Below are 13,509 nucleotides of genomic sequence, written 5' to 3'. Positions count from 1 at the left end.
ACACAGACTGGTTGTTCAGAAATGTATGCCTTTCATTCACAGTGAGCTAGCAGTCAAAATGATTCAGCTACTGCTGCTAGAAAATCCTCAAATTATGATTAACAGTCAAGTTCTACCAAATATAATTTCCTCCCAGAAATCATGATATATTATTTTCTTTTCCAAAAGAAGAAAGCTTTCCTCATGACAGAACAAAAGGGAACTACGACTCTTAAAGCCTGATTTCAAAAGGGTAATTTTAGTTGAGAAAGAAAAGTGCATGATCCAGTAAAAATTTATCATAATAATGATTTTTTCCAGATTTTAAGATCCAATACGTATATACATACAGATATATAGATTCTTCCTTGCCTTTTTTGATTACAAATTTAAGATTGTGATTTATAATAAACTCTACTTTCTTTGAGAATCTAAATATGTAGTCCAAAAATATACTACATTTAATTAAACTTGTCTGCCTAATTAGTAGAAAATGGTACTCTAAGGGATTAACTAGTGGGAATTCCCATTTTTTAACATATTTGTAAAATTTCACAGAATAGGTAACTTACACATCAGTGAAGATGTAAAACTCCCCATTTCAAAGCTCAATAACCCCAACTATTCCTTTTGGGGTAAAATTAACAATAAAATTGTTTTTTGCATTAAGTGCTCAAGGTATGTTAGCCCATAACTGTCAATGTTTCAATCTATTTACAGGAGTATATATTCCTTCTTTAGAGAATGAATACCCTTTGTTTGAAGATGATGTCTATTGATAGTATTTTCAACACAGTACTCTTTATTTTCAAAAACATATTCAAACCAAACACTCATGTCTGATGAATGCAAAACTGACAGGCAGAAGACCAGTCTAACACATGACTTCATATAAATTATCAAAAAAAAAAAAAAAAGAATCCTTTTCTTTCACCAGCTTCAGAGAATAATGCCATCATATGTTTTGAAGAAAGTCTCATATGCAAAGGAAAAGTTGAATTTTAAAGAACTGGTCACTGATGCAAAAACCTTTATAAAATTTTGAATTCTGATATTCACATCAAATCATCTGATCTTACCCTATTTGTCTTTTCTGTATCACAGTTAACTAAATGATAATAAGCATAGCCAATCAAAGGTGCCTAATAATGACTATGCTGTGCATTCATATTTTTGCAAAGATCTCCTTTGCTTTTCCACACAATTTCTCAGAAGACCCCAAAATAAAATTTAAGTTTACTCACTGAAGATTTTGATTAAAAGAAAACATTATTTTGAAATGTGACAAAGAGATAAGAGATTCAACATCAAGTTGAAGTAGTAATGTCCTATTCTTAGGAAGTCTGGAAAGAATAGCTCATTTAAGTTTTGCAACACTTTGAAAGTAGCTGCAAACTGATGTTGAGTACATTAAAAAACAATAGTGTAGATCCTTCAAGATTTAAATAATATACTTGAAAAACTGGGCCTCAAAAAAAATAAGTGATTTCTAACCCATCTCTAAATCAGACTTTCAAATTTAAAATATTTTACTGAATGGACTCTGACAATACTTTTCAAGCTCAGAGAGACATGATATTAACTAGTTAAGTATTTCATATAATCTAAGAATAAGTAATTTATAGTAGGGACACTTTCTAATTTCCTGTGAATAAGCTATACAAAGAACTCCTACAATGAAATTTAGGTACTAAATCTGTTACTTGTGTCATCTCATTTGACTGCATAGAGATTTTTTTTTTAAATTTCATGTGTATTTGATCGTGTCCAAAATAGCTGACATTGCCGATTGGCAAGATTCAAAAATGAATCTGATTATCTTTAAATTTTCCTTTAAGATCACCAAATTAATTTTAAAACATTGTTTATTTCATTGCAATTTTAAAAAATAATTTCTGAAATATAATGCAAACGTGACTAAATAAATTATGTACGGCTTCTTTTAATATTTATCTATCTTCACCTATATTTGATACCAGTTTTCCTGCTTTGCTTTCAGAGGAACAATGTCTTATTCCCTTTCCTCCCTTTTTTCCTTCATTTCTTAGTAAGGCCAAACAAACAAACAAAAAATGACCTTATTATATAAAACTTGTCATTATTTCTGCCACTAATTTTATAATTCAGAAAGTTTCAACACAGATCCACATACACAGTTCCTAACATCAAGTTTCTATCATTAGAATTATGTTTGAGTCATGAAGTTCCACTGTGGGTTTGTGTGCTTTGTAAAGGAGGCTTTGTTATACCACCCTAAGTTCTCAGTCGTATCTCTTGTAGGAAAGAGTTCATGTGGAAGTGGAGCATCTAGAAGTTGATTTTTCTAAACCAGCGGTTCTAGATGTGAGACAACTTTGTCTCCCTCCCAAGGCACATTTGGAAATACAGGGAGAGATTTTTGGGAGTCACAGTTTGAGAAGCATTGCTACTGGACTCTAGTGGGTAGAGACCAGGGACTTGCTAAATAATAAGACAGTCCCTTTCAACAAAGAATAATGCAGCCCAAAATGTCAATAGGGCTGAGATCCAAAAGCCCTGTTATAAATCTATGCCCTTGAGAAGTTTTCATTTATGGACTCGGAGTCCATAAATCTCATTTTGAACACTTATCTGGGCTACTCTACCATTTTTGTTTTCAACAGTTCATTGACTTCGGTTTGAGGGTGAAGGGCAAATACTTGCATTACCTAGCATCATTTCTTCAGATGGAAAGGAAAGATTGATATAGGAGGAGTAAAAGTTTGACACAAGACATACACACCTACACATACACTTGCATGTGTACCAAATGTGGTACATACTTGGAGTAATCATGCTTTGCCTGCATAGGAGGTATTGAAACAAAAAGAGTAATTCTTCAGTGCCCAAGGATGTAACTGCAATATCTCACCTGGATCTACCCCTTCCCACACCTGTTCTTCTTTCCTTCCTTCGCTTTTATCTTCATGATCCAACCTCTCATATCACAGTGCATTTTTTCTGAGTCCCATTGACTGGTTGGGGGAGTTTAATTTTTGCTTCTCAGTTTTATATGAATATATGCATATAAAAGGCATAAGTACATTTTAATATGCATATAACAGATTAAATAATGACAAGATTTCACATTAACTTTACATTAAAGGAGACTTCTAGGGGTACAATGCTTTGATTAAAAAAAAAGAGATTTTAGTGAAGAGAATTTCAGGTAATGTGGTAAGCCAGTAGAGAAAATAAATTGGTGCAGAAGGCACTTCTACATTCCCATCAGTAAGAATCTGTCTCTGACATGAAAGGTACATTAGATGATTTTAGTGGAAAAAAATGTTACTTACATCTTTTTGAGAAGTTAAAGTGGACTATAACATCTGTTAAGTCCCAAGTCTGCTCAAAGCTATTTACATGAGTGGGGTATTTGAGATAAATTGGAGAGAAGAATAAATTATTAATGTGGCTTCTGCTGTTCTTTAAAGGAAATAATTCAGTTCTAACTTCAGCTCTTTAGAACACACGCGCGCGCACACACACACACACACATGCACACAAACACAAATCCTTTAACATTCCAATAAGGAGTTTAAGGGAAGGATTTGCTCAAAAACAAACAAACAAACAAAACAGCATAAAGATTTTGGCATAAAATAAGTAAAAGAATCCATTCTAATTGCATATCTCTTATATTACCTCAAATACTTTTCTTATCACAGGCTAATTTTTATTGCATATTATTTTAGAGTTACTGATATATTTTAAAAGTCTACATTACAAACGTAAGTCCTATTAAGGTTAACAGAGGTTATGCATTTAGTTCAAAAAGACATATATCTCATTTGCTATTTATTAGAAAATCTTGGACGCACCATGGAACACATCAAAAGGAAAAGTGTCCACGGTGAAATGTCATTTATTTTTATATAGCAACATAAACACTGTGTAAGGTAAAATGCTTTTTAGAAATGTTAATCATAAGCAAAAAGAAAAAAAGAGGTGAAATTTTATAGTAATATTAAGAAGCCAGTACTGGGCAATTCTGCATCCTAACATAATCATAATAAAATTAAAAACTAGGGAAGTTTTTTCGAGATTTGGAGTCTAGGGGAGACTTTCACTTTGTTAAATACAATATTCTCTTCTATTTCTTCCAAATTCAGTGCCATTCTGTAGTTATTATGGTCTTAAGTAGAGTGAAAAAAAAAAAACTCAGCTTACTTCTTAGAATATTTTTCTTTAAAAAATTCCAGTGACAGTATTAAAGAATTGTCCAAGCACTGGTTGTGCTGTAGGTGACTCTAATTTTGTTAGGAATTGACCCCAATCTCATACTCAGATGATTTAAATAGCTGATGTGGCAGCAAAGTGGTAAATATACGAAACAGGAGAGCTCCACATTTCCAACCAAATTAATACAACTGCATTTCAATTTCCATAAGTTAACAAAAAGTAAATCAGGTTTTAAATTATTATTTGCTCTGATAACATTCCGTGTGAACAACCTCATTGACAAGAATGCAAAACTGTACCTATTAAATATTCAGAAACCTAATATACATCTATATAATACACAGACTCAAATAAGACATGTAATTATAAAGCCTCTCCCCTGGTTTACAGTACTTTTGCATTCTACTGCAACTGGAATAAAAGACAAACTTCTCAGCATTGGCTGTGAGGCCTTCCATGGCCTGGTCTCCGGCTAATCCTCCAGTCTCGGGGCTCACAAATCCTGGGGCTCTCTCACAAACTCATCCCGGCCTTTTCTCTGAGCCCCTCTGATTCGTGGCCTTGGAGACCTTTCATTGACAATAACCAGCTCCCATGCCTGTGATCATCTACTCTTAAACCCTCAATGAAGTATCTCCCATAGCTCTAAATCCCTTGACCCTCTTACATTTTCTTCATGGCTCCTACATACGCCTATAAATACTTATGCTATTTTATCTTTATTTATTTCTTTATTGTCTGTTCTTCCACTAGCTTCTTTTATCTTTCGGGTGCTTTTGGTTAGCTTTTGCTTCCTTTTATAGCGTGGGCATTTTCTTGGCCAAAGGTGGATTTTCTCTTACCTATCTTGGTTCCTGAGGTCTTTTAAAATTCTCAACATAAAGAGAGGTGTGCAGTTTAAGCTAATCTGTATCTAAATAGATCTTTGCAAGAATTCATGTTCCAAGGTATTTATTTGACACTTGATTCTATACATACCTGTGCATTCATGTCTGTCTCCATCTATAAGAAAGCAGGAGAGTATTTTAATTTTGTGTCTAAGTTTGTGTGAGCAAGCAAGAAATAAACCTGTTTTGTTTAAAAAAAAAAACAAACCAGGCAAGAGAGTAGAGTTTTGGGTTTCTTGCTCACAATTGTATTCTTGGCACCTATAATAGTGTAGGCACACTAGGAACTTAATGAATACTTAAAAAATTTAATGAATCAATCAATCTAGAAAGCAATTTGGTACGTAAATTCAAATGTGAAATACTGTGCGACAGCTTTTGCTCGTTTGTTTTTGTTGCTGTTGTTACTATGTGTTTGTGTTTTCGTGTTGTGTGTCTTCATGTGTGTGTGTGTGTGTGTGTGTGTGACACTGTAAACGAATTGAGAGCAGTTAAAAAGCAATCTAGCATATTATGAATCTGGAAAATGTGCTATAAAGAATAATGTAGCAACCAGAAGGGACAATAAAATGACTTTAGACATGGGGACTTGAAATATCACTGGTGCTGGCCCATAAAATCACCTGGCAAATCCCACCCTTTATATTTTTCTGTTATTTTTTTAAAAAAATGAATTATAGATATAAACAAAGCAAAATTTCTTCCATGATACCTAGTCTGTTCAAGCCATTCTACTAACTTTTTTTAAACAACCAAGATTTTGGAAAGAAATTTTTACAACGGTTTCTTATCCCCAGTGTCATTTCTTTTTCTTTTCTTTTCTTTTTTTCTTCTTCTCATTTTTTCTTTTTTTAACAGTGTGGTTAAATTTACTTTATTATGTCTCTTAAATTATTTGGATGTAATAATTATAAAAAATGACCAAGACTTGTTGCTTCTGTTCCTAAAATAACTCTTAAAAATATCTTTCCCTTTCTATTTGTATCACATCTCCAATAATCTTTTTCCTGGACATGTCAACAATTCCCTTGTCTTTTCACATCTAGTCTTTACATGGAATAAGTCATCTCTAATAATGTAAAATCTTGAACCAGTATATTACACTCTTGTGTTACATGTGGGGGAAACGTCTGTTAGCTGGTTTCACATGGTCTATTGATTTCATGATATTTTTATCTATTTTATTTTACTTTACTATTTTATTGTGGTAAGAACACTTAACATGGTATCTACCATTTTAATACATTTTTAAGAATACATTATGGCTGACTGTAGGTACACTGTTGTATAGAACATCTCTGTAGTTCATTCATTTTGCTTAGTTGAAACTTTATACCTGTGAATCAGTAACTCCCCATTTCCTCACCTCCACAGCCTCTGGAAATCACTATTCCAGGATGGATCTCATGATTTTAGATACCTCCTATATGTGGAAATACACAGTAGTTGTCTTTCTGTGACTTATTTCACTTAGCGCAATGTCCTCAAGGTTCACCTACATTGTTGTAAATTGCAGAATTTCCTTTATTTAGGGTTGAAACGCCGTCCATTTTGTGTGTGTGTGTATTTATTTATCAATATATGTAAATAGATAGCTAGATCATACTTTACTTACTCCTTAATATGCAATGGACATTTACATGTTGTTTCTACATCTTGGCTATTGGGAATAGTGCTGCAATGATTATGGGAGGGCTAACATATCCTTGAGATCCTGAGGTTTATTCTTTTGGATAAAAACTCAGATGAAGGATTGATGGATCATATGGTTGTTCTATTTTTAATTTTTTGAAGAATCTCCATATTGTTTTGTATAGTGGCTGCATCATTTCACAATTTCATTAACAGCGTGCAAGGATTCCAATTTGAAGGAGACGGGATCTACAAATCTTGGCCGACACTTGGTGGCTTTTGTGTTGTGAAAAATAGCCACCCCAACAGGTATAATGTAAAATCTCATTGTGGTTTTTATTTGTGTTATTTCCCTGATTAGTGACTTGGAACATTTTTTTCATGTACTAGATAGCTATTTGTACATCTTATCTGGAGAAATGTCTATTTCAAGTCCTTATCCAGCTTTCAATTGGGCTGTTAAATTTTTACTGTTGAGTTGTAGGTGTTCTTAATATTTTGGAGATTAATCCCTTATCAGATGTGTGGTTCCTCAACACCTTCTCCTATTCTGTGGGATGTCTTTTCACTCTGTTGATCATTTCTTTTACTGTGCAGAAGCTTTTAGTTTGATGTAGTCTCACTTGTTTATGTTTTGGTTTCTGTGCTTTGGTGTCACAGCCGCAAAATCATTGCCAAGATCAGTTCACCATGTATGTAGGGACTGATTTCTGGACTCTTTATTCAGTTCTATTGGTCTATAAGTTTGTCTTTATGCCATGACACACTGTTTTGATTACTGTAGTTTTAAAATATAGTTTGAAATCAGGAAGTGTAAGGCCTCCAGCTTTGTTCTCCTTACTCCACATTGCTTTGGCTATTCTCCTTACTCCACAAGCCCTTCGTGGCTTCATGTGAATTGTGAATTTTTTTCTATTTCTGGAAAAAAGATCACTGGGATTTGGATAAGAGATTGCACTGAATCTGTAGATTACTTTGGGAACTATGGACATTTTAGCAATATTATGTCTCCCAATCCATGAATATGGCATGCCTTTCCGTTTGTTTAGGTCTTTAACTTTTTTTATCAATGTTTTGTAGTTTTCAAAACACAGTTTGGTAGTTTACATCTTCATAGTGAAGTTTACTACTCCGTAGTTTATTCTTTTCGGTACTATTATAAATGGGATTGTTTTCCTAATTTTCTTTTCAAGTAGTTTGCTGTTAGCATATAGAAACACAATTGATTTTTGTAGGTTGATTTTGTATCCTGAACTATATTGTATTTACTGATTAGTTCTAACAGTTTTCTATGTCTTTAGGGTTATCTCTCTATAAGATTATGTCATCTGGAATGGTGCTAGGAGGTTATGATGAGCACATAAAATTGGCATCTTGGTTCTGAAAGATCTGGCACTTGGTATCATTCTTATGATCATGAAGCCATTTTTTGGTGGAGTTGTGCTGATTAAAGCCTGACTGGGGAGGGCTCATGGTCAGATGAATACTGAAAGAAACAAAGCTGAAACCTTAAACTCTATCAAAAGAGAAATACGATACTGAGATTCTTTCTTATTTTAAGATGGTTGATGTTGTTAAGAAATACATTATATATCATTTTTCAAAATATTACACTGTCTTATATATGTATATTATATATGTACAAAATGTATATTAGGCAATATTTATACTAATATGCATTATATCAATAAGTCAAAAAGCAAAAAACAGATTATCTTTATATATGCCAAAGAGTCTTTGATGGTAATTAATACATATTTTGTGATTTGTAAATCAGTGAAATAAACTATTCTAGGAAACCTCTATAAGATATGGGCTGTCTATGGATTAACATCTAAATTCATTCTGTTTTAATTAAAAATCCCAATATCTTTCTGAAAGCAGACCAAATGATACTTAAGTTCATGTATGAAAATTGTTTTATCAGAATTGACAAGAAAATTATAAATGTAATGAGAAGGGAGTTTTATAATCTGGATATAAAACCATATTACACTGCAAAAAATACATATTGATTTTTAAGTAGAATGAAAAGTGTCTTAAAAGACTGTGTGTGTGACAGTGTGTGTGTGTACCTAATCCTTTTCATGTGTGTTTATTCATGTGTACACAAAATGATGGTGTTTCATGACTGTGTGAAAAGGTAGAACACTGATAAAATGAACACTTGGTTTACTGTTTTAAAGTAAAATAAAATAAAATTTTATCTTTCAGAAACAAATATTTTAAATGTAAAAGAACAATGGTATAATTAGAAAATGAGCCAAAAACACAGATATGCATTTATCTTATATGATCAGGGAGCTTTTTTTGCAGAATGCTTAAAAGAAAATTTTGCACTTGATCACATCAATATTTTAATGTGCACATTAAAATACAGTATATATAGAGATAGAATGTAAAGCAAGCATAAACTGAGCACGTATTTCATATACACATACCTTGCTTAATACACCTAATAGGAAAGAGAATTATGAATCAAAAAGAAAGAGACAAAGAGACCAATAAATTTGGGCAATTTTTAAAGTAGATGTATAGATGCCAAGGGATACTTTCCCAATCCAATTTGCAAAAATGAAAACAATCATAAGCTCCAACAGTAACAGGTGCAAGACGAAAGCAACAATTCCCTACGCTACTGCTGCAAGTGTCGAATGTATAATATTTCTAGATGCCTTGAAATAAACTTGGCAGCTTACATCAAACACAATTAAAACTAAGATTCTTTGTCCCAGCTATACCACATTGAGGAATTTTCTCTTTCAAGGTAACCATCAATATACAAACATAATTACTACAAACTTATTTTAGATGGGACAAGTATTAGACATCATTTAAATCATGGTAATAGAAAATTGTTAAAATAACAGGTTCATTTACGAGGTAAATTATTAAGCATAAATGTAAAATGCAGGGGGTATTTGATTGTGAATATGAAAAATTACCTACAATATGTTGGTTAATTTGGCAATTTCTAATTTACATTCATATTCATGTGCACATGCACATACCAGAGACAAACCTCATGTTTGAATTAAAGGCTGATTTTAATTTCATCTGTGAGGCTTTCAACATTATTTGAATTTCTGTAATGAAGATATACTGATTTTATGATCAAAAACATTAAAAGTCCATTTAAAATATTAAAAATAATAATAATTTTAAGAGAAACCTGTTTTCTTCTCTCAGCATGCAAATCTGTCCTTTCATTACTTTTTTCTTTTCATTCCTTTATGTAAGATTTATTTCAGTATGCAGCCATGCCTCTGTGTGTTTGTGCATGTGTGTGCACAGACGTGTGTGTGTATATCTCAAGTGAACTGCTTTTGAAGGCAGGAACTGTCCTTCATAACAGATGACCAGTTTCCAGGTTTTTTGGGAACCACTGTAGTGTCTGCAAACCAGCAAAGAGGGCTTTATAATAGTCTCTGAGTTCTTTATAAATCTTTTTATAATTATTATATTGTTATATAATTTTAGATTTATATGGGCATATGCCTGGAATTTGAGAACACGTGAAACTGGGCCATCTCTGCTTCTAGGAGGCAAAAGCAACATGTAATCCATATTTCATGATTTACCTCTGATCGTCACATTCTCAACATAGAACAAATCATTATGAATCCCATGTCCATACTTGCATGGGATCAGTTTGAAAATGTTGTAAAAGTTGGTTGCATGCCAATGAACAGTAAATATATATAAACAGTAAATATTTTAAAAAATGTGCAGGATATTGTATACACGTATTTACGTGCAATATATTGTATATGTGCAGTCAGATTGTAACAATTCTACTCAAAAAGACTGAAAAATGAAAAAAAAAAAAACCAGTTAGTTGCATGCAACTCTCTCTCGCCCTATCTCCCTCCTTCTCTCTCAAGAAAGCTGGAATTTATAAAATTAATGGATTTTTCAAGGGTCAGTTCAGGGTTTTTCTAGGGAAAGCCTCTGGAAATTGGTTCTCTGCTTATCTTGAATTACCTATATAAGAGATAACATTCTTGTACCTAGCAAATAGATCCAAAAAACAGCTAAAGCTAATTTAAAAAAAAAAATAGGTTGAACACCTAAAACTAATTTTAAAAAAAGAGAAAAGGAAAGAGAAGAATGGAAAGAAGACAAAAGATCTTACAGAACAAAAGAGAACTACTTTGGAAATGAGGTAGAAATGAAATCTCTCTCATTCCAAGTGTTGTCAAATTAACTCATTTAGTAATTCAAAATATAGTGCTAAAAAGACCAAAATTAAAAACAAAGAAGAAAAGTAACTAATACAACTTTATTAATACTGAAAACAGAAAATATTCTCAAATATCCTAAAACAATTTTTGAGAAATATTATGTGCAGAGTAATTATCATTACTTGATATTTTCTATTATCCCATTTATTTGAACATGTTTCTATTCTCCCACATTAGCATGGAAATTCTATGACTCAGTGAACTTGCCAGACTTTTAGTGATTAGCAAAGTTATATTAAATGGCATCATTTACATGTATCGTATAAGTAGCTTTATTCTCAGTGCAAATTATTTTCTTAGGTTTTATTCTTAGAGATATTTTTAATTGTTTCGTGAGACAGCCTCCCCACCCTCCAAATTCTTACAAAAGACCTATTTTCTCCTTTATGAACTGTCTGTTCATAGAAGTGAAATCTGTTCATAGAAATGAAATGGTCAGGTCAAATTTAAAAGACTTAAAGCATGGTCTTCAGCCACTTATTCAAAACACTTTAATGTACTAATTAATTACAACAATTTGTTGTATAACTAATATGCAAACTCCTTGCTGGACTGCAGATTCTGTGACTTGGGTCCTCCCAGATTTTTCTGTGGACATGCAGTGCGCCTCGGAGGAACACGTGTGTGCTGGATGCTGTCACCCCAGCTCTAGGCGCATCCTGGCACAACTGTACAACTATCGTCACTTTTACCCAAATTGAAAAGGCTAGGAGGCTAGGGAGCACTGGTAAATGTCATTCTACTACCTTTTAATAAATGAAATGATGTACATCGGGCATAGGTTGTCCTTATATATTCTAAGCAGTAACTTTCTGATCACTGTTTAAGGATTCAGTCCCCAAAATCTTTTCTTTGACAAGGGGGGCCCTGGGCTTCTGGTGTTGGTTGTGCCTTGAAAGCCAATCCAAGGCTCCAGATGTGAAGCCAAAAGAAAACTCAAAATGTGTCTGGGGGGACAACAAGGCCAAGCAAAAACAAAATATGCAGACAGTCTGAAGAATCAGATGGTGTAAAAGGGCAGGAAGGAAAATTAAAATAAGATTAGAAAGAAACTTGATTTCTGGGTATACAATATGCTGGGCTAGTTTTCTCTGAAGATCCTGACTCGGGGTCTTCCTAGTGCGGTGGGTACAGGTCAGTAGCTTAGTTCTGAGTCTTCTCACCTTTCCTCCAGAAATGTACTCAGGAGGATAAGGAGAAGGCAATCTCTTGAGCTAGACCAGGAGACAATAAAAATATCAACTCTAAATTGCATGTACATGTGACCAAAAGCAACTGAGGCAGAAATGAAGTAGGGACAGGTGACAATACAGCTATGACGAAGGGGTGACAGAGGTGCCCACTAGGGGCAGATATCAGAAATGCTTGGACATGTTCACTCTCAGAAAGAGAGAGCTCCATCCAGGGCCCAGGATGGGGCAGCCAAGATTCCTCACTGTCTCACTGTGTTAGTGGACAATTTCTATTACTATTATTTTCTGTTCATCCTTTCATTGAAAGGATAGATCCTTAGCCGTACTTAACAGGGTTTAATTCCAACTCTCTTGCTTGTAGGGCTAAACATTTTGTCTCCCCTCCTTTTATGCACAGTTTATCACCTTCATGTACAAACCGTGTTTTGGTTCAGATGGCGGAGGTTATCTTTCACTTCCTTGCATGCTCAGGCTTTTATTTTAAAATATCATTTTTATATTTAGTTTTATATATCTGTCTTGCCTCAATATATTTGTTTAATTTAAGAATTAAATGGGCTCACATGGTTAAAAAATCAGATTCCATATAACTCACTATGAGAGAATCATCTAGACAAAATCTACAGCAGAATGTTAGACAAATGGCTTAGTTAGACAGAAAAATTCAAAGAAAGGCAAACAGTTTCAGCAAACGATGCTGGATCTATACATGGTAGAGGCGAGAACTCAACTTGAAACGAAGGGAGAATTGTTTAAAAAAAATCAACTCAATCTTTCTGAAAATATAGGGGAACACCAGAGAGAAATTAAATACTAGAGATATGTTTTATTAGTATAAAACATACATACATTCAGCATAAACAAATGTTTCTCAAGATCTGTAACCTTTAATATCTGAGGGAAGGCAATTATGTTTGGGAGGAAAATGGCAGACATGTTGGTCCTCACCAGGCCAACAGGGTCACAGGGTTCTGAACCACCAATAATAGGTTAAGTGTAGTGACCTGTCAAGGGCAATTCTCCACTTGGAAAAAAAAAGAGATGGTACAAAACCCAGGAGATGGGTTTCACAGCCTAAGCAATTCTATAGCAGGAGCTAGTGGAAGAAATACACATGCTCCAGGACTGAAAATTCATATTCATAAGGAATAGTGGTGGCTATGTCATTAAAATTGTTGGCTTAAGTCAAGAATTGTAGAAGAAAACAACAACAGCAACTATCTGTTAGTGACTTTATACTCACACACACACACACACACACACACATATACCTCATCCAACACATTTGATCCTTCCAAGCTGATAAGTACATGGTATTACTAATCCACTTAAAAAGAAAAAAAAAAAAAAAAAAAACAGAGCCACACAGAGGTG

At 33.5% G+C, this 13,509-nt stretch overlaps 1 long non-coding RNA gene across 1 annotated transcript; it reads right to left on the bottom strand.

Annotated features, from left to right (window-relative positions):
* Positions 1-2,584: 2,584 nt before the first annotated feature.
* LOC116667117 lies at positions 2,585-12,912 on the bottom strand. Its single transcript, XR_004323875.1, has 3 exons — positions 12,903-12,912; positions 7,238-7,248; positions 2,585-2,996 (listed from the first exon to the last, which is right to left on the bottom strand). It is a non-coding gene; the product is annotated as an uncharacterized LOC116667117 (long non-coding RNA).
* Between the last annotated feature and the right edge of the window lie 597 nt (positions 12,913-13,509).

The sequence above is a fragment of the Camelus ferus genome, chromosome 2, assembly GCF_009834535.1.
Source record: "Camelus ferus isolate YT-003-E chromosome 2, BCGSAC_Cfer_1.0, whole genome shotgun sequence".
NCBI lineage: Eukaryota > Metazoa > Chordata > Mammalia > Artiodactyla > Camelidae > Camelus > Camelus ferus.
The sequence above is the reverse complement of the archived record's forward strand: the minus strand, read 5'-3'. Positions and strand labels throughout refer to the sequence as shown.